Source organism: Epargyreus clarus, unplaced genomic scaffold (genome assembly GCF_041222505.1).
Source record: "Epargyreus clarus isolate Ecla_fem2 unplaced genomic scaffold, WU_Ecla_fem_2.2 ptg000009l, whole genome shotgun sequence".
In the NCBI taxonomy this organism is placed as follows: Eukaryota; Metazoa; Arthropoda; class Insecta; order Lepidoptera; family Hesperiidae; genus Epargyreus; species Epargyreus clarus.
Window position 1 is genome coordinate 2224637 of NW_027332217.1, and position 27389 is coordinate 2252025.

At 35.7% G+C, this 27389-nt stretch overlaps 1 protein-coding gene across 4 annotated transcripts in view; it reads right to left on the minus strand.

The window, feature by feature from the left end:
* The window catches only part of LOC140744751 (uncharacterized), a 108130-nt gene that overhangs the window by 38665 nt on the left and 42076 nt on the right, over positions 1 to 27389 (minus strand). The window contains exon 1 of one of the 4 annotated variants that reach the window (XM_073076397.1): positions 10193 to 10500. The exons of the other annotated variants lie outside the window; for them this stretch is intronic. The gene's annotated coding sequence lies outside the window, so the exon portion shown is untranslated. Of the gene's footprint in view, positions 1 to 10192; positions 10501 to 27389 lie in introns of those variants that run through there. 4 annotated transcript variants of the gene reach the window in all.

Sequence of the window (27389 nt, forward strand, 5' to 3'; positions counted from 1 at the left end):
GTCAGCGGCTTGACGCACTGGAACCACATGTGGCGTTTCCCATGGGTATTTATAGAACTGTTGGAACCATAAGGACCCTTCTCTTAAGTATTACTTAATAAAAAAAACGTCTAAATGTTTACAAGTTAACGGTTGTTTACACTTGAAAATGTATTTGTCATCTGGGGGGTGGGATCGTAGGGGATCCGCGTTCGATCCCCGGCCAAATACATCTGAATTATGAACTTATTGAAAGATTTCTGTTCTAGGTGTTAGTGTATGTCTTTGTGTTTGTCCAATGCAACCACGACGAAAGTGATATTTCATTGGAATTATAGTAAGCTTAATACATATTATATATATTTATTACCTGTTACAAGAAATAATTGTATTATTTCAGTTTACTCAATGAATAAAATAATGTTAAATACTTACGTTTATTGTTTAATACCCAGTCCAATAGCAAACAAAAAATTGTATAGTAATTGATTAAAATACTTTGAATTGAATTAATTGAGATTAGTTTACGAATAGCTATTGTTGGCAAAGTTTTTTTTTTCAAATAAATTCAAACAATTATGCATTACCATCTTTCAGGAATTGTAAGTTGATCTGAATAGTAATTACCATTTATAAACTAGCAGTAAGTTATTCAAATTTATCGCAAAATCATTTATCTCGATTGTTTTACACCTATTTCTGCCAAAAACAGCTTTGTTAACAGCTGCTGTGTTCCGCAGAGGGGTAGGTAAGGCAGACCGAGGTATTCCAACGTAATCTTTAGTAAAACCATTATTGCTTCTCATTCAAAGGCTTATGAATATTATACATAATTATAGGTTATTGTATGATATTGAGCCAGTATCTTGAGCGATACTTCCGTGCTTGTGACGTCACGCGCCCCTGAGAATATGTTGTTGCATGTATCAATACAATGATCTATATTTTATTGTTACAGCTTTTTTGAATCACTTTGTTACCTTAGTGTTACTCACCGTTATATTATACAATCGTTAGGTCATGTTTTTCATTTCGATAGGAGACCATATTGTATTTGAAATTTTTTCGTCGTCAATCAATTATTGTCCCATTGCTGAGCACGGGTTTCCTTTGAGAGTGGCTTTAGGTCATTAGGGTTTATTGGTAGACTCCATACACTTATAACAACTTTTTTTAGTCCTTAGATGTGTAGGTTTCTTCACGATGTTTTCCTTGATCGTTTAAGCAAGGGAAAATTATTTTGTAACAGCAATAACTTCTGAAAAAACAGAGGGCCTGAGATGGGAACTTTGGGTGGGTATAGTTCTGTGGAAGATGTAGAAGAAGGGTAGTCTCGACTTTAGTGAGATAGAGATGGTTGTCATCTGAGAATAAGAGGACATTGCCACAGAGACATAGTCAATGGTCATTTGTAATCAACTCCAGCTAGAATAATGAAGTTAGTTACCATGTATCCGAGAAGACTAAATTAGAAGGCCTTATTTTATTATTATTTAATTATTCTAATTAACACCTTACCACTCGCTACTACCCGGACACAGCTTACACAACTATAAGGCAGAAATAGGTGTGACAACGGTACAGTCGCAGTCAATAAGCAACCAATCGTAATTAAAATCGAGTTCATATTGTTCATCCGACACAACCAATTACAACTGTTATGTGCAACGGTTACCATTTGACAGCCACGCGATTGTTGAGTGGTTTTTGTTGAACAACAAAAACAACAGTGATTGTTGGGGACCGTTTTCCGACTTGATAAGTTGGCGTGATGGAGAAATATTGTATGGTTTAAATTTAATACTAAAATTGTATTTTTATAAAATACTGGCCTTTACCCGCGGTTTTGCTCGTGACCAGAGTTCTTCGGGAAGGGTACTAATTTTGGGAGTAAAAAGTACTCGCGGTCAGAGGTTTTTATCTATTCCTCAGAAACGTTCCTCAGGAACTATTTTTTGGAAATTCAAAGAAAGGTTCGCGAGGAAGGATGAATTTCTGTTCTTCTTCTTCTGTTTCTTCAATCTTTTTTAAGAGGAACAATTCCTCAGGAAACTGATGATGAAGACTTTCTACTCTTCAGACGCAGCAGCGTACTGTACTGCCTATATATATCGTTGCAATTTAAATAGCTTAGCGTAAATTAATATTTCTATCTACATCCTTTATACCCGAATAATAACATTTTTAATAAGAATACAAGAGACCTTAACGGCCGCTGTAAATTAGAAATAGAGTCATTTCAAAATGGTGTGACGGTGGTGCCACAGGTAAACATCAGAGTTCTAAAATCAATGTAAGAGAACATCACTTCACAGCGATCGATTCCTAAGAACAAAACAAAGCCTTCATAACAGTAATCAGCTGTTACTCGGAAGAGTTACAACACGCGAATAACAATCATTGACTCGATAGCAATTGTCTATGTAATGGCTATCAGCATGGCAATACGTAATGTGTACGTAATAACTTCCATTAAAGACGCAGTTAATGAAGTGTTGATTAAACACCTATAAACTATTATTCTTACTCTTAGGGGTTAGGAGAGATTGATTCTTTCGAATTTACTTTTAAAAGTTGGGATTTAAAAATGGTTAGGTCAAAATTATTTCCATTTTTCAGATTATTTTTATTTTATCGAATGATAAGCAGACGGGTTTCCTGGTGAAATGGTCTCCCACGAACACACAGAACAAAGGAGTCTTCTATGAAGAATAGTTCTTTTTCCACTTTTCTTGAAAAGGTTAGGATACTTAGAAAATGACAAAAAGCGTGATATCAAGCCCTTAAGGTGGAGTTGATAATGGGCATAAAAAGACAAAATATATTTTGGAGTTGCGTTGCGTCTGTGGACAAATACGTATATTTGTGGAAAAGCATTCTACATTTTAAAATGATCATTTTAAAGTAAACCACACAGGAAATACAGGAAATGAATGAATGAAGACTTGAACCATGTACAATGTACATTCATTATTGATACTCGGAAGAGATGCGTCAATGCGAGTAACACACAAAAATAAACTTCACTTATCGACTATCTGACGTATGACTCTCAAGTCGATAAACGGAAATATACGTATTCCTAATAATGACATAATATACCGACACACTCCTTTAACCGAGTTCAAACGATTATTATGTCATAATAGACGATATAATTTTTTTTTTAATATTTTATTCATAGTGACAAGTATATTAAGATTTTTTCAAATATTTTTTTATGCACTAAAGCACGCGTATAACATATTTAAAAAAATCAGCATCTAGAATGCTGGAGATTTTGCCATGTTTTAAGCAAACACAAGATTGTATATTCAAATTTATTTTTAGATTATCCTTTTTAAAACACGCGTGTATGATAACTCCTTCCAAAACACGTCATTTAATATTACTTGAGATGATTGAAAAGAGGGTTATTTTGAGAAACCCTTCCGTTGCGTGATTAAAGAGATCTCTTAACTTTTAAGGCTTCGTATTACTTTACACTGCCTCTTGGGTTACATACTGAAGTAACTAATTTGTTTCTAATTAACACACTGTTTGTAACTTGAACGTTCTACCACTCTTGTACAATTATAATAATTCTTAATAGTTTCTTATTTATATATATATATATAATACGCATAACAAATAAGTTCTAAAACTCCGGACAGACATTAATCAATTATTTACAATCAGATACAGGAGAGTTTGAAAGGGTTTATGGCCTTAGCTACGAAGCTACAATGCTTTACGTAAAATCAGAATGTACTTATATGTTTTATATTTAGAGTCTATCACGTTACTTTTCCATGACAAAGGTACATTAACTGACATCAGATCCGTTACACTTTGTTACATTTATTAACATCGGAAGAGTTGCATGTATCTTTCCTACTTCCATAAAATTAAGCAATTAGGCTAGCTCAAAATTCTCACGGTTAACATAACAAAAAACTAGAAATTGTTATGAGATTTTTTGTTTGACGTGTGAGAAATGTCGTCTTACATTAGTTTTATCGTTACAAGTTTAGTTACACTGGTTTTTGCTCCTAAAACAATTAAATTTTACTGCCTGAGTCATAATTTTGATTTTACCATTATTTTCTGCATTTCAAGCTTGTTTTATGATACCTATCTAAGTTTAATGTCATGTCTTTCACATTTACGATTATTTCGTTTAGTATTCTGAAAGATAGCTTAAACGGTATATGAGATTGTTCAGCAAATAAATAATTATAGCAAACATTCAATTCATTCTTGAATCTGTCAAACGTATTAAAATGTTGGCCCAATAGTCTCGTTTTTACGTCGATTTGATATTTATGTGTTATGTTAATTTGTAATTATAATGTTTAATGTATAATGGTGTATTTTCCAAATAAAACAAGCCAACATCAAAATCACTTAATAATAAAATTAATGGGCCTATTGGATCCACCTGGAGCTACCACTGTCTCTCAAGCCACTTACCTAAAATTAAAAATCTTTTTTTACTCATATATTTTCTCAAATTCTCTTAATATGTATATTTCCTCTGCACAATGTGAAAAAATGTATTGCATAAAGAATACCCACGTAAGATGGTGCGGTTATGTGAGAGCAAGAAAGCGTTTCCCGGACGACTTGTAATTAAGTAGCGTTATGACGGTAATTAATGAAGCACGATGAGCCTTGCTTTTGTGGAATGTGTATGGGTAATTGGATTAGCTGTCTGGAATGATTTTTGTGTGGCTTGGGCGTAGATGTGAATGGGTACACATAAAGAAAAAATAAGAGATTAAGAAAAAAGGAAGAATTAAATTATTGTTACAAATGATAAAAGTGCGATGAATTAATTTTCAAATTGATCGCTTAGATTCTGATATATTGCATATTTTAAAAAAGAAAATAATTAGAAGACGAATTAAATTAAATTATAACAAATTGCGATTTACAAAGTTATTTGAATTTCTATTATTACTTAAGTAATGTTAAAAGGCTTAACACTGAATGGCAGAATCAATGATTAGGTATGTTGTCCTACAAGACTTTGGCGCAAGCAGTGATTGCTGTAGTTTTTATTTGCTTCAAAGTACAGCAAACAATAGTTATGTTGTCAAATATCCCTTAAGAAATTCCTAATTAATGTTTACGAGCCAAACCATAGCAACCAAACACAAAGGCTACTATGCTATTTAAATGACAAAGAGTTACAGATTGTCAACGCCTTACATAATTTGCCTTTGATTTTCCGGAACTTGAAACATTAGTCATGTCATTGTCTTCATATACTTCACTTTTTCAACGCAGGGTTACATTAATAACATGCGTTATACATGTGATTTATCGAAGAATATTGAATAGCTACGGATATTACTGAAGGTTACCACATTCTCACGTCTGCGTTTATATTATGCAAATGAAGTTGATGGCAAAACGGAACTCCCACTGGCAATCGTTCACCTAGACTCTTCGAGACTTTTAACGCCAGGAAATTTGGAAATAACTCAATGCCAGAAATAAGTCACAGTTCGATGGTTGACGTCAAGTTTGGTAAAGTCATTTAGAGGAAAACGACAAATAGAGAATTTTTAGTTAATTTGTGAAATTCAATTAAATCAATTGGACATAGTTGTAATATACAATTTAATTATTCGAAAAGTTAAGTTAAAAGTAAGATTTATAAGGATGTGTAATTACAAAAAATGTAAGGAATACATACATAAGGATTTATTGAGTGGTGACGTCATGATATTGAAGTAAAAACAAAATTGTAAATACAAAAACATTAAAGCCTAAAACTAAGCTTACCTTACCGTACCGCTTACTATTGTTTATTTTGCTTGCAATCCACATAATTAGAGGCGGAATGTGGTTTATCAAGAGTTTACATAAACGGCCGAGGACCAATCTGATATTGGGCTAAGTCGTGACTCACGAATTTGCTATTACCGTCCATTTACATAGATGATTTCATTGCTACTGCATTAATTCACAAGAGCTAATTACAACGGTTCTAGTATTTGCTGAACTGATGAGCCAATCGTTTTGTAACGTTGCCTATTTTTTGCCTTTATTAGAAGATATTCTGCAGTCATTTATTTCCCCTCACACCAACCCGATTCCCCCCAGGGGAACAGTCAAATCATAGCCCAGATGTCCTCGATATAACGCTCCTCAAGAACGTCACACTCCGGTTGCGAAACATAGAGGTCCTACACGAGCTGGACTCGGACCATCGTCCAGTCCTACTCAACCTAGGTACCGTTCACAACCCCCTCCAAAGGACCAATCGCATCGTCGACTGGTCTAAATTCGACAAAATCCTTAACTCGACCGACTTACAGACGTTGCCTGGAAACATTGTCACTACACAGGATGCCAACGTGGCTATTAGCTCCCTGACTAACCACATACGGACTGCGACAGACAAATCGACACGGGAAGTCAAAGTGGCGAACGATCGACGCTTTGAACTCCCGGACGATATAAAATCTCTCATCACAGCTAAAAACACTGCCACCCGTAGATACGACCATTTCCCTTCTCCCGAGAACCGTAGGACTCTTAATTTCTACAAAAGGAAGGTTAAAGAAAGCATGAACGAGATACGGAATAACCACTGGGGTTCCCTGGTCGAAGCGATTTCGCCATCTCACCAGGCTTACTGGAAACTGGCGAGATCGCTCCGATCAGAGACTGTAGTGTCAATGCCTCCATTGACCAGACCGAACCTACCACCAGCGTTCGATGATATGGAAAAGGCCGAACATCTGGCCGACAGTCTAGAGAGCCAATGCACACCAAGTACTCAACCGACAGATCCAACACACGTCGCCCTAGTCGAAACAGAAGTCGAGGCTCGGTCTGGCCACCCGCCAATCGATCCTCCACTATCACCTATCACGTTAGACGAAGTGCAAGCAGTCATAAAAGACATGCACGTCAAAAAGGCCCCAGGCCCAGACGGAATTACAAATAAGGTGGTTAAACGCCTTCCCCCCCTCCTGCTAGGACTTCTTTTAGCAATATTCAATGCCCTCCTATCCAACTGCACATTTCCAGACGCCTGGAAGGAAGCAGATGTCATAGGAATCCCTAAACCCGGTAAACCGAGGACTGAGCCTTCGAGCTACCGTCCCATAAGCCTTCTGAACACGTTTGGAAAAATATATGAAAAGTTACTTCTGAACCGACTTAGAGCGGTCGTCCAGTCCAAGAACCTCCTAATGGATGAGCAGTTTGGCTTTAGAGCAAAACACTCCTGCGTACAGCAGGTGCACCGCCTCACGGAGCACATCCTCGTAGGATTAAATCGGAAAAGATCTAGAGGCACAGGTGCCCTCTTCTTCGATGTAGCAAAGGCGTTTGATAAAGTCTGGCACCAAGGCTTGCTTTATAAGCTCTACCATATGGGAGTGCCAGACAGGCTCGTGACCATCATACGAGACTTTTTATCAAACCGCCGATTCCGCTTCCGAGTGGATGGCACACGCTCATCCCCTCGCTCCTTACGAGCCGGAGTCCCCCAGGGCTCCGCTTTATCCCCACTCCTATACACACTTTATACAAGTGATGTCCCGCGCCATCCAAACGTGGAACTAGCCTTGTTTGCGGATGACACCGCTCTCTATTACACCCACCCAAAACCCTCAGTCGTCACCTCAAAACTCCAGTCCGCAGCCACCGCCCTAGGTGAATGGTTTAGGAAATGGAGAATTGAGGTCAATCCAGGAAAAAGCCAAGCTGTTCACTTTGCCAGAAGGGCTTACTACCTCTCTGCCAAAAGGGACTGCTCCCACAGGACCAAACAGGTACTTAAACAAGTATCACTATTTGGAAAGCCCATCCCATGGGCTAAATCCGCCAAATACCTAGGTGTCACACTAGACAGTAGGTTGAACTTCACTGAGCACATCAAAATAACGCGAAATAGGGCCGCTTTCGTACTAGGGCGACTCTACCACATGTTAGGCAAGAAAAGTAAAATGGCACTTCGTCATAAAGTGACGCTTTACAAAGCTTGCGTTAGACCCATCATGACTTACGCCAGTGTAGTCTTTGCACATGTAAAACTCATTGATAGATATCAAAAGCTTCAAAATCGATTCTTGCGCATGGCCACGGGCTGTCCCTGGTACGTGCGTAATGTAGACCTCCATAGAGATCTTGAGCTGCCCACCATCGCTCAATACACGAAGCAACTTTCCAAAAGCTATTTTGATACAGCTATTGACCACCCAAATCAGCTAGTTGTCAAGGCAGCCAGTTACATCCCTGATAAGGATGCAAAGGCTCTACACAGACGCCCAAAACATGTCCTAGGCTACCCTGATGATAAGATCACGTTAGACAATGCCCTCCGGCAAGGAGAACCCCCTCCTCAGCCTCCACACACACTCAACAACAACAGATTCTATACACACCGTCCCCGCCGGCGGAGACGAGGACCCCACTACAGTACAGCCGTCACAAGGTATCCCCGCGTGATTGGTCGTCTTTCCCCTGTGCCCCACATTAGCGTAACTGACCTAAGCCGAGGTCCGTACCTCACAGGAGGTGCCCTTGGGTCAGCCGCAATCCCTATCTGACAAGAGGTGGATGGTCAGGACTCCGGCAGTAGCTGGGTCCGCAACCTTCTCTCCCTCCAGCGAAGGTGGACGGCTTAGGGAACCGGCAACGGCGACCAAAGCTATCCCTCCCTTCCAGCCCATAGTCTTCTTGTCCCGGCTGAGCCTAAGGCTCGCCTCTCAAAACCCGGTGAAGCTGTACAGGTCGCTAGGACCAACAGTAAACTACACAAATCGAAAAAAAAAAAAAAAAAAAAGCAGTCATTTATCTTACTTTTACATCTTAAGGCTTTACTAAATTCACTATACACAATACTTTCGTGTAGTTTTGTTTATTTACTTTTTATCCTACTTCTTCATAAAATTATATGGTCTTGACCCCTAATTATCTGGTCGTATGTGTACGATATTGGCTTGAATTGACTTGAATGTGACGAAAATTAGTAAAGCAAGTGCTAAAAATATAAATAATCGTTAAGATAAGATTTAAAAAATCATAACATTATGTTTCCAAGCATTTAACATATCTCTCTCCTTAGGTATCTACTTATTTGAGGTCACATATTTCCATATTATGTAAGTAATTAAAAATAGTTTAAACCTTTTTTTACCAACCCATTTTCAGATGTTAAGCAACTGTTAGATATTAAAGCTTTCAAATTTTCTGCTGGATTTACCATTTTATTTAAGAGTTCATTAACTTTTGTTTCAAGTTTTGAAGTATGCCTGCTTCTAATATAAAAGTACAGAATACCACAAGTGTTAATTTTTAACTTAACCTATTGATATTTGTTAAGCAAAAAACTCAGATTTGCACATTATGTAAGTATTACGGAGATTTTTGTCTGACATCATTCACCTATCTGCTTGAAGGGAAAACATTTTTATCTGAAACATCTTCATAAAGCAGAAACTATATCTTGGGGTACTAAAGATAACAAGATAAAACAGTATTGTGACAAAGGAATTGACGATATACGTGATTTAATCTTTAATCCACTTTATTTATATATCTTTTATCTGATATTAAAATGCTGGATTTGTAATTCTACAATAACAGTTCTGATTTTTATTTTTATTTTATTTCGGTTCTGTTTTACGATGATCAATGAAGCATGAGTATCTTAAGAATTATTATTCATGCGAAAAAAAATGTTTAAACTAGGTTTAGTTTTTCCCAGTGTTATCGTGATGTCTAATGTTAATTCGCATTTCATATTTGGACACTTCATAGTAATTTTTGATTTGCAATTTTATTGGAATATTTTTACATTTTTTGCGTTTTTTAACACAAACTACTGTCATAAATTATGTATCGAGTAATTAATCACGTCAGATATAGGAGACATGTATGTCTCTAACGGCTAACGTGCATGTAAACAACGACATATATTCAATGTTTTTGTTAAGATTGCCTTTCAAGGTCCTAGTCTTTTTCTGTTTAGTTAGATCGTACATATTGATCGTATTTGTACAATCTAGGAATAAAATCATTTTAATAAATTTGTAGTTTATCATGGTCTAACTCATTACTAGATTTCAAAACACATTCTTCTCTTGAAAGTTCTTTATGATCGTATACTTGTCCATTGTGTCGCAAATTTTTGTCCTTGCCTTGTTAGTATGCTGTATCAGTTTATATGTTAAGTATGAAATTTCGCTTATTGTCATTTAATATTCACCTCATTGTTGCTCGCTTTCCAGGCTTGTCCTATATAACAAGAAGCTCCGAATGAATATTTAAAAACTTTCAGTCCAGTGAAAGTACCCTCGGCGGTTCTTCAAGTTACGCACAATCACAACACTGCACCTTCGACACGGGTTCACCAAAACACAATGACGTCACTGATTGATCGGATAATCGGTTATGGGATTCGAGTTATTGTTTTATGTCACGAGAGCCCGGTGCCATAACAGTTTCGAGTATGATGCGCGGACGCAGCGCACGTCCTCCTCGGGTCGTTGCGTGTAGGCGAATGCGGCGCGGTGCGGGCGGCGGTTAAGTTTGAGGCCTGGCCTGTGTTTGTATTTGGAATGCAATCTCCCTCGCTCTCTCAAACACGCATACGTTTTCTCCCATTCGTCCGACCGTCTCGTTTCCTCACGTTTATGAATGGCCGCGGTTATGCTATGCAGTTTGTGCCCAATAAGTCTTTGGGAGTTACTGTGGCTTTTTTGCCGGCAGGCGAAGGTTCATGTCGTGAGCTAATGTTTTCAACAAAAATGTTTAACGACGGGTGGTTCAAATGACCATTTTGTTACATCCCGTCTGGACAATTAATAAAAGTTTAATGATGATAAACAGCGGGAAATAATTTATTACGGTTCTGCAATTGAAATAGTAAGTAATAAGCAACTTATTACTTTCGAAGATAATGAAGTAAGCAAAATAAAGACCGTTTACATAGTAGATATAAAATGAAAATAGAAAAATGGACTTTGTGATCATGTACAGGAATAACAAAGAGATATAGCAGACAATTAAAGATATGAAAGACTTGGTGAAGAACGAATGATAACATCGCAACAAAAAGTCACGTTTGAAACACCGTTATTGAAGATTTAAGAGCAATGCGCTAGCAACTCTTACTTGCATTAGTTGCGACATAAAACTATTTTTGTGACTTTTTTGAATGGACACTAATCAAAATGTGTGTTCAACTCTGCATGAGAATTATTACTTTGGTTCAGAATGGTTAAACTATTGCATGACAACATTTAATTCATGGAACTTTCGTCATTAGTGAGGTCTGCTTTGTAAGATGTTTTCTGTAGAGAATTAGTGAAAAACCATGTTCATGTTTAACAATAACAATAAAATGCATTTCTTCTATGTTTCAAGTATGTACGTATGTATGTATGTAAGTAGATATGTACTTTAAGTTTATTGCTCCTTAGAATAGCCTTAGGCGATGAAGTTATTTTGATAAGATAAGGACTCAGCATAATTGTGCCACTTCTGCCATTCGTTCCTTTATATATCTGCTTAATAATTTTTAAACAACTTATTCCAGTCAAATAAATTTAAATTTGTTCAAGACAAAAGTAGTAAGTCACAGTTCTCGAAAGTTTACCTTATCTGGCCACACAAAACTAAAACAGATAATTGAACAATGGAAGATTAAAAAAATTGAAGTGAACGCTACAGACCTTTCAAAAGAGGATTTAAATTAAGGTCAGTAATGAGTGAAACTTTTGCAATCTAGGTTACGTTAGGATGAACGAGAATTCTCAGTTCACAGAAAATAATTTAGCATGTCGCAATTAACTTTCATGAAATAATATGCGTTATCTTTGGATTAACTGAACCTCGCAATGAGATTCGCCGTAAGAATACGTTATATAACAGATTTTGCTTAATATTTCAGTCTTTGGAATGTTAATAGTTTTGTCTTACTCAGTTTCAACTTTATAACTTTTTCAGCCAAAATAAAATACTCGTAAATCCAGAATTTAGGTAATTCTGATCTTTATTAAGAAGTACTAAGGCTCCTAAATCGTGTTGGAATGTTAAGAAAGTATTTTTCAAAATGTGTTTATGTCAATGACATAGTAATAGTAAATATTTATTCGTTAACATTATAAGTGCCTAATGTTCCTGTGATGAGCAACGTAATAATTATAGTAACGTATTTAACAGACATAATGGCATGTTTATCAAATTGACTGCAACACAAATAACATTTAAGTCGTCTTTGGGTTCTGGAGTAAAATTAACTCGAGATTTATGACCGAGCCTTGCGTGTATCCGTTTATCTTTCTGAAACAAACGTTTTAGATATTGCAGACGAAACAAAACGAAGGAAGTTGCACATGTTGCTGAACGAAACAGATGAGAACAATGTGTTGAGATGGGACCACAACCTCCGGCGGTCGATTGTGCGAGAAACAAAAACTATTTTAACTATTCAGTGACCTAAGTAACTCCAAAGCAACTTGACAATTTACGCACATTGCAAACAGATGTGGCAGACCCTAATCAAGATTTCTTTCTCCAAGCACAAGAAATAACCGAGAGATGTCAAGTAATAAAGTAGCGTACTTCTCATCTGAAAACATGAGCCAGAATTGAAAACAATGGGTGTTTTTAACGACAGACTATTATATAAGTTACATAAGGCACGATAATGAGTTAATCTTGCATTAACAACGTTTGATGAATTCAAGTTTTTTTATATTGTAAAAAACATATCTATCTAATGTTTAAATATTCAAAATTATTGAACCAATACATGGAAAACGAAATAATCAACAAATTCAAACTCAATTAGATTAATTTGAAATACAATTATAACCTACATTAAAGTATAAAGCAGGATAATAACATAATATTAAAACATAAAGTGCTAATTATAACGGAGCTACTGACATCAACACCGTTATTCAGCGTATTAATGAAATATTGGTAAACAAGGACAGAACCAAAAGTGTTGGGTTTCACCGTATTTGCACAGCTTTTAGCATGACTCTTTGTTTTGTGGTCGTGGATAGAATTTGACACCATACGTTTGACCGACAAAAAATCTTTAGTCTTGCAGTTGAGCTGCCAGTCGTGACTCGTAACACAAATAGATTTGCTGGCAGTTAAGTTTTACACTTTTTCGTTTGAAACTGTCTAGCCGTTTGACGTTGTGGTCATCTGTCTTCCATGTTAGCGGGTTTTGCGTTTCATCACCAGGCAATATGTGACTTATTTTAGACTATTGTTTTTATGTGGTGTCTTGGAACTATAATTATGAACTTTGTTTTTTGTAGATATCCAAGAGGGGAATCCTTGTATATTACTACGTATTAAATGTTTTATGTAATATCTGTTTATTTCCGAAGCCGTATTAGCTTGATAAACAACCGGAACACGTTAGGCCAGTACATCATCCACCATCTGATGCAGTGTGAAGAACTATACTTCCCGTACTTGTTTTCATATATCTGCGCTCTGAAGTAGAGCATAAAGGGGACTGCGCCCAGTTAGGTATTATAGTATTTTTAAAAAAGTACTATACGCGGTATCATAAATGCCTCTAGAATTCCACAAATTGATGTCAGCCTGGTCTATTCGTCCAGTTAAGTGGAATCAACTCCCATTGATTACGCTAAGGGCTACAGCAATTTGTCCTGGTGCGGGCCCTTCGACCATAACTATAAATTACACAATTGCTATGTGAATGACCTTTTGATAGATTCTTAACCGTTAAATTATAGCTTTTAAGATACGATCGGTGGAGTATTATTTTTATTTATAAGAATCTTTTTACAAACATATTTGGACTTGGAAATTATGAGTAAGTATGAAGGTATGGGATCTAATGAGAACAAATAGATTTTATTTTTTATACTTATGTGAGAAGTTTATAAATGAGTTTTCATAATTCCTATAAAATCCATAGACCTTTGAACTGTGATAAAACCTGTGATTATCCTGTTTCAGGGCCTAACCACTACAGTATTTTAGATATGTTTGTAGTACAACATCAATAATGTAGTTTGTTCTTTATAGAACTTTATAGATATTATTATCTATAAAGCTTTTGTGACCAGATTTGAAAACCAATATCATAATATGAAGCCAATATAATATTAGAGGCAACAACGTGTTAAATTTATGATTGACCTTAGATAGGAATTCTATATCATTTAGAAGTACCTAACAGATGTCTTTGACTCTGGGCAGCAATGACATAGTCATTTACGTACATAGGAGGTCTAGATGCTTACTGTAATATTACTATATAAAATAACATGTACACTGAAAATGTGCAAAAGTAGGAAAAAAAAAACACATTAAACAAAATACTAAATCAACATTAGGTACATAGCAAGCCTATTGACCAATACAAATCTTTTGCGATATTCACAAGTGATTACTACCATGAGTAATTTTCAAGGAGTTCCAATCTAAATGAATCAGCGAGTGAATGGACGCTCCGATTGAGCCCTTAGTATGTTAAATCAACAACACGCAACCCAGTTATCCAGAATGTGAGGCGCATTACCCCCGTTTAGCAATAATCATAGTAAACAGTAGCGTTACTGTTATAATTGAACGCAAACACTTGAAAAGTGATTATAAAAGTTTCGGAAAAAAGAGAGAAGTCAAAATGTAACTATTAAAATAAACGAATTAAAACAGAAAACTTTACTGTTACAATTAAATGCAAACATTTTTGAAAATGGTTAAGTGTAAGAGAGGTCACTGAAAAATATCTACAAAAGAAAGAGAAGTGAACATGTAACTATGTATTAAAATAAGTGTTTAAACGCAAACACTTTTGAAAAGTGATTAAGTAATAAACGCTACAGGGGACGATCACAGATAATATAAATAAAGAAAGAGTTGAGAAGAAAAGTTTTATATTCTAATTTAATGTGACCACTTTTAAAAACCAAAGTAACTTAAAAAGACCGAAGAAAAGAAAATAAAGAATTACTTAAAACGTTACAACAAACGCTTTTGGAAAACGATTAAGTAATGGAACTAAATAAAGAAGTAGAAAAGATAAAAGGTAAATAAACAGTAACCTAGGCAATTGTTAGATTTCCAATTTGGGTATCAAAATTCAATAAATTAATAAAAATCATATGCTTACGCATCTCAAGTGTGTAGGAAATCCGTATTGTACGTACCTGAAAAAATAAGATAAGATTAAGATTAAAACAGAAATAAAGATATTTTACAGAATAACAGAAACTTATAGATTCAATATAATTTATAAGAAGCTCTCGTTAATCCTTCTGTTAGTAAAAACTAAAAAAAAAATTCTTGAAAAGAAACAGATTATCCGTGTGGCAGAGGAGACGCTATACCGGTTTTAAAAGCCGAAGGGGTTCCGGGTTCGAGCATACATCGAAATGGTTATTTTTTATTTCTGTTCTGAGTGTGTTGTTTTGTGTAATCCAATAGCAGTCACATAGAGAATTTTAGCGTGGGGCTAATATTGTAACATCTTGTTTCATAAATCAAAGCACGCTTATAATATAGCCGAAAATTTCTGTTATTTCGTGTTGTTATAGCGGCCGTAGTAACAGTAATCTGTAAAAATTTGAAGTGTCTATTTATTACAGTTTAAGAAATAGAGTCCTGTGAGAGACTCAACAGATAGCGGTAGAGTACCTGATAGAGTCCTTTTTCTACCCTTTGCATACGGATCTCTAACACAGAATAGGTAGAAGAGAACAAGAAGAATTAGGTATTACATAATCTTAAAACGCGTATTAATTAATCCTATGAAAACTTTGAATCACGTAAAATCTAGCGAGTCGTTAATACTACTAGTATTAACAGCTGTGCGGCCTTTACTTTGCATTTTGGAAGTTGAGTGGTAAACTTGAATGTGTGTCACGTTAATACGCGAACCGTTAAGTCACGGTTAGGGGATCGGAGGTTTCACTTTCAACATCTTTATGTAGGTACTTAAAAAATATTTTGTTAATTTAAACACTAAAGGAGAATTCGTGGCTTTTGAAAAAGAGGATGTTTAAATCCGAGTTACGTAATGTTAATGACAATCATACCGGCCTTTTGGAGATACACGGAAATGTTATTTTGATGTTTATGGTTCCGTATCCGGTACGGTAAAAAAAAACAACAATGATAAATACTAAGAAAAAAATGGTACGGGCTACGGAACCCTCCATGTGTAAGTTGACTCTAACTTGGCTAATTACTTTTGTTAAAAAGAAGAAAACGAGTTTGCAAACCAACTTATAGTAAGTAGTCACTGCTGTTTATTGATATTTTATAAGCAAAAGGTTATTTCAAATTTACAAGTAGATGTTACAAACATTTTATTTGGAAGTGCGTACATACGTAGTGTATTGGCCATGAGCACAAGGTTGACAAAATTACGAAAAATAAAATACTACTAAAAAGTCTACTGAAAGTATTATTTTAATGATAAATTTGACGTTTTTGGCAAAACCTATGTATGTTGGTGAATGCTGAAAAAAAGAATGTACCAAGTTTTTATAACGGACTAAAAAGTAGTTAATATTTTAAAGTAATTTAAAGGGAAACATGGAGCACATTCGGCAGATTAATTGATAGTTAATCCAAAAAATGTTATACCTACTGCAAACTATGTAAACGGTTGTGGGAGTAATCTTTCTTATACTCTCCACTTAATTTGCATCGTATGCGCTATTGTTTCAAAATAATATGTAAAGAAACACAAATGAAATACGAATGTTACACATACTATCACCAGTATCACACGCATGGCATCCGGAGTGATCCGGGTGACAGCACTAGTATGTTAAATGGTTAGCAACATTGGCACGGGATATCGGTCGCGGGTTCAACACCCGGCGATATATTTAGTGTTAGCGCCAACGTGCGACTAACGGGAAACGCGGATACAACTGCACAGTGGGCAAAATGGCGGATTTATGTAAAGAATTTTTGGGCAATTTTATTTGGTTCAAATTTCGTCAAACGTTATATTTGTGTTAGCGCTCAGAACATGTCTTTTCGAAATGTATTCCACCAAGTGACGAATATGAAGTTTACCTGATATTAACACTACAGTGTGTCACCAACTCGTGGTCCAAAAAAGGGTAATTGATGTGTAGCGCATTGAATGTTACTTTATTGAAGAGGGGGCACTCTCAGCGACACGTTAGACGTTTTTTGAATATCTAGGGGAACGAGGAAAGGGCAGATAGGACAGATGGAGTCCTACCTGAAGTGGGTCACAGATGCATTGCTACCGCTACCGATGAGGACTAAGTTGGAATGATTTTTGTGTTTATGCCTTTAAACTAAAACATCATGACATTTAACACTGTCGCCAAGGTCGAACCTCAAAGGGTTTTACTGCATTTCAAAGTAGATTATTGATAATCATAAGTCATAATAAATTATTTGATTATGTATGAATAATTAAATATTACTTTATAACCAAATGGTAACTTACAAAGCAAATAAACAAGTTAAATGACAAACGCGGATTTACAAATAATTGCTGAACACGTTAGAATTTCTAAATTGTGAAATTGCATATAAATGTGCCAATTGCATTTGAATATCAAATTGTAGAGGTCATAAGCGTTGCCTTTATTGCAATTCAATTGTCTATTGTTCGATTCCCTACAGGGCTCTTAACAATGTGGATTCCATTTCATTCGGTGGAATGTTGTACAGGTGTCTTATATGGTTGACTTGAAAATTAATCGGTTGCTATTCATTCAATCGAATTAAATCAAAATATTTTATGCAAAGTTTTTTTTATTATAGAAGTAACAGACGAGCATGATGGTAAGTAGCTGCTGCCAGTCAGTAATGAATTCCAAATAAGACTAATAGTATTCCTGACATCAGCCACAGATGTGTTGCTACTCCTGAGGATTAAGTTGGAACAGTTGAACCCTTTAAATCAGAACATGAACAGAAATAAGTGGCGGTGTTGCTTCCGAAGTCGAACCATTTTAGAAAATTATTTTCTGATTTTTGGGCGTGAAAATGGGTTTTAAAATTTGAATTCGTTACGCATGCAGCACAAACTCTTTGACAGCTTATACTTTTGTTAATACTGATTTAAGTTTAGACTTATCGGTACATTCCACATAATATTTTTTGGTCAATTGTTTTTTTGCACTACATATTACTACCGCACATTTTTATTGTGTGTAACACGTAAAATTGTACTAATCTTCATTGTAACTTTTCTTTGTAGAAGCCGGCCCGGACCACTGGGCGTTACAGAGTGAATGAGCAAGAAGCACGTATTAGTAGCATTAGTATTACACACTTGGCAATGCTGGCACAATTTCAATTATACGTGAATCACTCAATGACCCAGACTGGCTAATTTTTTACGCCATTCACTAGTTAGAAATGATGACGTGTTGCGTATTGAGAGAGAAGTAACTGAGGCAGATGTGTATAATTACATGCGGCGATCTGTTTTAGTTCCCAGGGATAGGGTTGTGCCTGTAGTCAACTATGACGGCAGGATCAATTACAGATACAATTAATTTAGTTTCTTCAATTATTTAAGACTTTTTGTAGTTTGATCGTATAGGTTTGGCCATTACACCGATTTTTGCCTTATTTCTGTTTTTTTCCAGTTTTAAGGTACCTTGAATCTACTTGCAAGACCCATTACAACTTATTCTTCGAACAAGGAAACACATATATGGTTCATTAGTACCCCAACTCTATTTCGGTTTGATTACTGATGGTGGCAAATATTGGTCCTGCTTCACTAGAAATATGATCACTTTCTTCAAAAGTGAAAGAAAACAGAATGTTCTCCATAAGTTCTCAAAGTGGAATGTCAATGTTCTTCATATAATACGATACCTGTTGTACAAAATTATTCATATAAAATTTAATGGGAATAGAAAACAGATTTGGCTGTATCATCAAAGTGATGGCTTGTTATATAATGATGGCGATTGCTTCGTTATGTAAACAGTAACATTGGGCATCGATCTAGTGACATCGAATGATCGAATAACATGGTCGAATATATTAATTAAATCGGCAATTTATCAATAAATCGAGCGAAGACATGATTTATGGTGTTTTTTATTAATTTATATAATATTATTTATTTATTCGTTCTAATTAATTTCGATGCAGTGACATGGAATTTATTGAAACTATTATGTAAATTTATCAAATAAGAATATTCTTTCTCATTTTCTGTTGAATCTATTGGTAGTTCCTAAATACGTAACTCAAGCAACCAAATGCGGACTATGTAACAGATATTTTTGGTCTCAGAAAACATTAGATTTTTCAGAATTGTATTCCATAGAAATTCTCAAAAACCCAGTCAACAAAGTTTTTTCTGACGTTGCTAAAGTTAAGTTTGTGTCCGGAAGAATCCCTCAACTTGAGTCAGGGAGTTTAGAACTCGACTTTAAAAGTGCTATATTTTACGCAAAAATCGTATTTATATAGTGTCAATAGTCATATCATTAGCCCGACGAACAAGTAATGATCGAGTAAAAGGTGATGATTGTTTTTAAAACATAATTTTGGTTGTACTACAATTAACCCAAGACCTCTACTATTACCGTAAAGTTTGTATTTAAGGTTATTTCTAATTGGTAAGATGAAGACGCGCAATACTTTTTTTTAGCTCTTATTATAACATTGCTCGTCAATGTAATGACAGAAACAATGTAGCTCAGAGAAAGTGTGGCTAAGTGTTTACGTCACGATTAGCTATGGTGACGCGTAACCCAGTGATATAGTTAATTAGTTAGTTAGTTAATTAGTTACTTTTGAAGCTGGTTCGACTCTGGATACACCACGGCTTCACCTATTTCTGTAATAGGTAAAGTGATAATGATAGCAATGTTAAGCGCTGCTGTATTCTGAAGGGTGTGCTAAGGGAGACACATCAGTGTTAAGAGCTACTGTTTGAAAAGTGAGGTGAGGAAGAGACACTTATATGAGGCGTTTCAACTTTGTCCTCAGGGTAATGCATTTGTGGCTGACCATCGGTAGAACGATAATCCTATCTGAGATTGATTCAGACGTAAACAACGCAGTGGCCAGACCTTTAAGTAACCTTTTCGTGGACTACTCGTTTGCCATATAAAACAGAAATCCATCCATCGTAAATTTATTATTACTTAAATGCACCTAAAATTTATTTTAATATGCACAAACAATATGCATAAACATTATGTTGCACAAACCGTATTTCGTAAGTGTATAAGAAACTGGAAGTCATTAGACTGTTATATTCAGTTTATAGCGCTCATCTTCAAAGCTCATCTTAAGTAACGGTTTTTAGTTTGAAATCTATTTACCTATGTGTTCTACGAACTCTACAATGTGGTAGGTTATAGTTGACAGAAGTCAAGACTATAAAGTTGCATGAGCTGTTATTCAACTGAAGTAGAAAACAGATCTGATGGTACCATCCAGTTCTGATGGTAAGTGGTTACCGCTGCGATGTTTGTAAGGCAGACTGATGAGGTTCTATATTAGTCCTCAGACTTAACTCAATAAATATATATCTTTTTTTGTTATCAAGGGGGAAACCTCCAAAAGGTTCCCGGTGTCGTGGGAGCAACACAGGGTTATGTGGGTTTCACACCGCACTAAAACCCCCCGTCGGCCGTACTCAGCGCTGCGTAAAGGACACCGGGATCTCTAGAGGAACGCAACCGGAGTCCTCTTAACGCGTTGCCCCGTCGGGCTCGGCCCAGGTCAGCATGACGCTCGCCATATCGTCTGGTGTACACGACGATACGCGACCACACATACCGCCGTCCTTCCCGGGGTCGCTGGTCGGGCGGTCCGAGCTCGCATTCTTACCGCCCGCAACCCCGGAAGTTCCTTTTAGTCGCCTCTTACGACAGGCAGGGGATACCTTAGCCCTATTCTGGTCCCGGAAATACAGGGACAAATAAATATAGCCCAGCGCCCGTTATTAATAATTAATTTTTCCAATTATTGCCTATTTATTGTATATTGAAATTTGACAATTTCTAGTGGTCTAAGATCCCAATACAGGTCGAACATCACCGAGCTGGTTTATGGATAATATGTCAAAAAATATATTGCAAACTAAAAAAATTCAGTCCAGAGTATGAATGCATTTTTATTTCCTCAACATTTCGCTGGTTTTCTGCTAGACTAGGTAGAAGTTGTCATTGGCGTTTGATCATTAACTTTTTAAAAATGACATATTAATATTTAACTGTCAGCATTTATTACAAAATAAAGTTTGCAATATTGCGCAACTGTCTTCGATTTTCAATTATTACGTTGCGTAAAAATTAAAATTGCAAATTGTATTGGCGAAACGCGATGTAATCTGATGCTCTGATCATCAGGCGGTGATTTCGTCGTAACATCAGCCTTTAGAAATGGTACTTCCGTTGCAGTTTATATGTTATGAAAATATATCCAAAAGGGAACATCTTGTTACAAGTGCAATTACTTCCTCTTCAGGTGTCAGGAGAAATCTTAAAAGAAAGTTTACAAAGGTATGTCTACCAATTCGCACTTGGGGGACTATGGAATAATCCTTCTCATTCTGAGAGACCCGTTTCCAGCAGTGGGACAGTAATGGGTTGATGATGAATTCAGGTGTCATGTCTATTTATTCTTAAATTGTACACATTTACTTTTATGATATAAACAGTTGTCCCCTTTCCTCTTAGGAGATGAATTTGTAAAACTCCTGGACAAAATTTTATGCTTCAAGACTCACTTAGGTTCTGTTGTTGGTGTAGAATAAAACAGCGTTAAATTTATACATACAAAATATAATCACAGATAAATAAATAGTTATGATATAATTGAAATGTCCGTTTTAATTTTTAGAATAACAAAAAATATACAAGCTTTTAACATAGGTAGATATATAAGTTTTTATTACGTTACGCATATAACAAGTTTACATGTTTGTTTTAAAATGTTTGTATAGTCTGCATAGAAATGTTAGTCCGCTCTGAATACAGAAATGAATCGCGTCGCCATAGTAAGTTATACTCGTATGACTACACCTGCTCGCAACAACTTCAGAGCGGACTACCAGGCGGGCGGCGCGGACTATAACAGACATTCTAGCCTCGTACATAGTTTTGAGGAAAAGATTAAAAAATAAACAATTGCACGCGAATAGTACCAAGTGCTATGCTTGCACGTACAATAAATTTAAACAATAGTATTGTACTTTCATTCCCATATAAGTATTTGTTTAAAAAATCTTGTTCCAAGTAGTTCTCATAGTGTTATCAAAATATTCATTGTATTCGTCTAGATATTATGCATTTGGCCGGCTTATTACATTCGATATTTAAAATAAATTAAAAACATTCACCATACTCGTAGTTATGACTGTAACCCTGTAGTCTCATTGCTGAGGGAGAGCCAGAGCTTAGTACAGCATTCTACTCCTATGTCGATAACGGAAGTACGAGTAATTATGAAGGAAGACCCTATCTACATTCACAGCCCTACACTAGGATTTAAGACAGAAATCTAAATTCATCGTCTAGATATTTATCTGGCCGGGATTCGAACCTGGAACCCTTTATAGGTTAGATCGGTATGGTGATCGCTCTGACCCGCGGGTACCCGCGTACTCTTACAACGAAACACAAAACTGTTATATGCTAGAAATGGGTGTGGTCTGTGGCGGTGGTAACCCGGTGAAACCATATACCTTTCAAAATGTCTAACGATTGCAATCTAATTATAACAACGGAGACCTATGGCTCAATATTATGTCCTCTTAGGCACGACAATTTCATGACATTTAGCCGCAAGCGGTCACCGATCTAACTCCCGACCGCACCCGACGTTGCTTAATTTGTGGATCGGTTGAGATCTACATAAATATCAGAGCTGTGCGCGGTTCTCACTATTTTAAACTATACTAGCTGACCCAGCAAACTTTGTACCGCCTCAAAATCTATTTATCAAATATATTTCATATAAAATATAGCCATGTTACTCGTGGATAATGTAGCTTTCGAATGGTGAAAGAGTTTTTAAAATCGGTCTAGTCGGTAGTAGTTTTTGAGTCTATTCATTACAATCAAACAAACAAACAAAGCTTTCCTCTTTATAATATTAGTATAGATATTACATATCATGTACAAATGTACATCAATAACTTGAATTTATTCGTGGAAGTTGAGATCTACATAAATAGCAGAGCTGTCTGGGGATCTGATTGATTAATTTATTAAGATCTTCGATATAATATTATATGTACCTCAATTACTTACATTTATTCGAAAAAAAGATTAAATTGGCGAATTACGATGCATTCTGATTCACATTAATTATTTAAAAAATTACAAAAATATAACTCACGAGTTCCATTTTGTCATTTTTTACTGGAAAAAATAAAATTATTATTTATGAGGCATGACGGTCAAACCATAATTATCATTTCCGCAAATAAATTGAGAACATAGAATCATTGAAAGAGCATGTCATCGAAATAAATTTTTATTATTGAAATACGTAGTTAAGTTTTATTTTTACATAGGAAGTGATGAAGCTTATACTAAACTAGTATTTTTTATAGAGACCAGACATAATTTAGACCCGGAAGTACCTGCATTTAAATTTAACAAGTTACTTTGGGAACCGTCTCGGAATTAACGTTTGGCACAATTAAAAAGTGGAAAGCGGATTCTAATTTTTTTTCATATGCATGAAACACCTTAAACTTGTTATGTTCATGTTACCTAATCATTCTTGGGTCATATACTGAAATATCTTCTTTTCCTTCATAATAATTACGTAAAACCGCTGAAAATAAAATTAATAAGCACTACTCTACTTTTAATATCAGTAATTGCAACAAAATTATCTATTCGGTATGAAAATTCTCTTCAGCTTACGTTATAGCTTTGTATATAGCTGTATGAACATTAGCTGTATAAACATTATGGGCTAAAATTGAATACCCGCTAAATTTTATAACTTGTGACCAAAATATAATGATTTCGAATATATTAGGTCCTACGAAATGTCTTCAGATATTTTATGGTCTATTGAAGCAAGATCACCGCTCGGACAGGTCGTATGGAGCAGTGGTTCTCAACACATGTTACCGCCAGGGGGTCGCAATGCTTCTACAAGGGGGTCGCAGCGGATCACGAAGCTTGCGTTGCACAGAAAAAAGTATAAAGTTCAAAAATATTTTTTAATAAGAAAATATTAATTGAAGCAAATAAAATTTTAACTAAACCTAAAGAATATATTGATTACATTTGTAGGCACTCAAAAATACTAAAATTTTAGCTATCAATGGAAACTAAATAAAAACCTTGTATGGATTTTTAGCTGTTACATAGTAGACTTAGAAAGAGCGGAGAGTAGGGGTTCGCGGAATATTTTCACATACAAACGAGGTCGTGTCATGAAATAGTTTGAAAGCCACTGGTATGGAGCGTTGAACCGCGTCTATCCCGTTCTAATACTATTGTTTATTCATTCTTGCATTTGTAAACCTGTTCAGTACCGGATATTATGTCAAAAGCTTGGGCATAATTAAAACGTACTAGTTCACAATTTAGTTACTGTTTTACGGTGAGAATGCGCTCTGTAAACGGCTTCTGTGGTTATGCCGTTACCCCAGTAGTTGATTTTACCCCATTTTCCAGGTAAGTCATAAGATTATGACTGACAAAAATGTTAGAATGCTTAGTAGAAAAGACACGGTTTTATCTAATTACTTAGTATTTTGACAATTTTCAGACAGAATGATTAGTAGAAAATACATAATACTGATAGAGTATTCTGATAATTTTTGTTACCTTTTTGCGTAAGAGCTCTATCAGAATAGTTACAGCCATTTTCAAATTGACTCCGAACAGATTGATTTACCGACTTCGTTAGCAAGGCTTCCGGGTTCGATTCCGACAGACATCGAAATAAAGATTTTATGTTTCTGTTCTGAGTCTGCATACATAAATAGTGTAATCTTTGTAGGTCTATGTGTGTAGAAAACGAAAGCGTGGATAATAATCAGAGTATAACGTCTGCAGAAAAGCTCAATACCTCCAAATTCATATTCAAATACGAGCTGTTTCCCTCGGTTTCACTTGCTTTTAAATGTGTAAATACTAAAATAATTTCATTGGTTTAAAGGTTCTTTTGGGTCTTTTTTAAAACAAAAAATCTTAGCTACACGTTATAACATCAGCTAAGTGCCAGTAAAAGCCTTGTCAAAACCAGACTAGACGTTTCAGGGATTAGCAGACAGACAAACATTTTGTTTTTGTTATAAGTGTTTCATATCTTTTCTAGTCAAGTTGTTACTTTAAAATTATAAAGAGATATTTCAATTTTAGTTCTTCCTTTAAAGTATAGATTTGTTCTATTCGTAGACTAAGGATTTTTGACATCTTATATCTATTATGGTTCAAGCCATAGACATTATTTTTGTTTAATTTTTTTTAATAGCCTCACACTAGGATCCCCTGTGTCGTGAGTGCCATGGACACATACATAGACAAATACACAAACACCCACACCCAGAAACAGAAATCTAAATTGATCATTTAGGTATCTGTCTGGCCGGGGATCGAACCCGGGACCCTTTGCGCGTCAGACCGATATGGTGGCCGCTCCGCCACGCGGGTCGTCAATTGGTTAAATCACAAAAGAGATTCGCGTAATTCCGAAATTTGTTACGTACCTACTGTTCACCGCACACTGGCAGATTTCGAAAATATTCCACAACATGCACAGACAACAGGACTTGCTTGTCAAGTGAACAGTCGTTTGAGGTCAAAGCCAAGATCATTATTGACATTAAGCCGCGAAGAGTTACTTCGTGACATATCACACAGATGTCACTAGTGGACGTCACGATTTTCATACGATTTTAGACAACTGGTTTTGTTTTACGTTTTTCGAAAGGTACTTATTGTTACAGAGCATTAATCTTACTCGTAATATAATAGTCATGTCTTAATTTTAATGGTTTGAAACTTACCTGGATAGGTATATTAACGGATATATTTCTAAAATCATTATTGAACACCATGTTATGATAGAATTTATTAAATTATACACTCGATGAATTAAACCCAATCTAGACGGACCGCATTACACAGTGATCGACATAGAGACCTTGCATACAGAGGGTCTCGGATTCGATTCCTGGCTAACTAGATATATAAATAATGGCCCATGTAACAAGGAAAGCAAGTGGCATATGTTACCAGAGGAAACATTTAGTTATTATTTTAATTCTTTGTTATTTTAATAATTTACGAAAATACAATAACAAACATACAATAACAAATAAAAAAAACTTTTGCTTACTTAAGAACTTCTTCTTTCTTTAACGCACTTCATTTATACATGCAGATTGAAGAAAAATAGTAAATAGACAAGAATTAATTACAATGCAGTTGATATGTTCACACGTGGGAGCTTCTATTTGGGAGATACGCTTCGTAGACGCCCCATGACCATGAATGTCTCAAATGAGCCTATTTTATGCTTAACAATCGTCTAACCCAGTCCACCTGATGTTAAGTGACTCAGTCGAGCGTAGAAACCTTAGCTATTACCACGGTTTTTTTATAGGTGTAGTGGGCGGCAACTGCCCTCTTCAGTCTTGAAGTGCCCGTTCTTAATTAATTTAATTTAATTAATTTAATCAATCATGAAATACCAAAAAATATTGACAATTCTAATAGGAAAAGTTTTCATATTTCGTTCTTTGGTAGACAAAAATTGGATAGTTTAATTATCGCTCTCGCTTCACGAAACCCTTGGTTGTAATGCAACAGTAGAATCACAAAGAGCTCGTTATTAAACGTATGTTTAATTATAATTTTATTTAATAATTATTTTTATGTAAAGTATTTTAATCTTTAAAATTGACACCAATTGGATTCATTGTTCATAAGTCCAAAAATAAATACATGTCACTTTCACCAGGATATGAGTCAGTTGTATTGTACGTTTTTTGCTTATTTTTTACGGCAAAGGAAGTAAGCGTGAAGTTTATTCGGCGTTTATGCGACACTGGTCTTGTTTGATAGAATCCCTAGAGATTTTTTTTTTTATAATATAAGAGTAGCAGACGAGCATGCAGTCCACCTGATGATAAGTGGCTACTGCCGCCCATGGACATCTGTAATCAACCCCAGATAGGATTAGATATTCCTACCTGAGGTCGGCCACAGGTGCGCTGCTACCCTTGAGGACTAAGCTGGAACGCCTCGGAAAAGTCTGTCTCCCTTACCACACCCTTCAAACCGGAACACAGCAGCGCCTAACACTGCTGTTATTAGGTAGAAATAGGTGTGGCGGTGGTGCCGCCGGAGTCGAACCACAACGGGTTCTACCACCTTTACAAAGGGTTCTACCACCTTCATTTAATAAGGAAGGTGTCACTACTGTCTGTTTGAGACACGTGTAGTGGTTTAAAA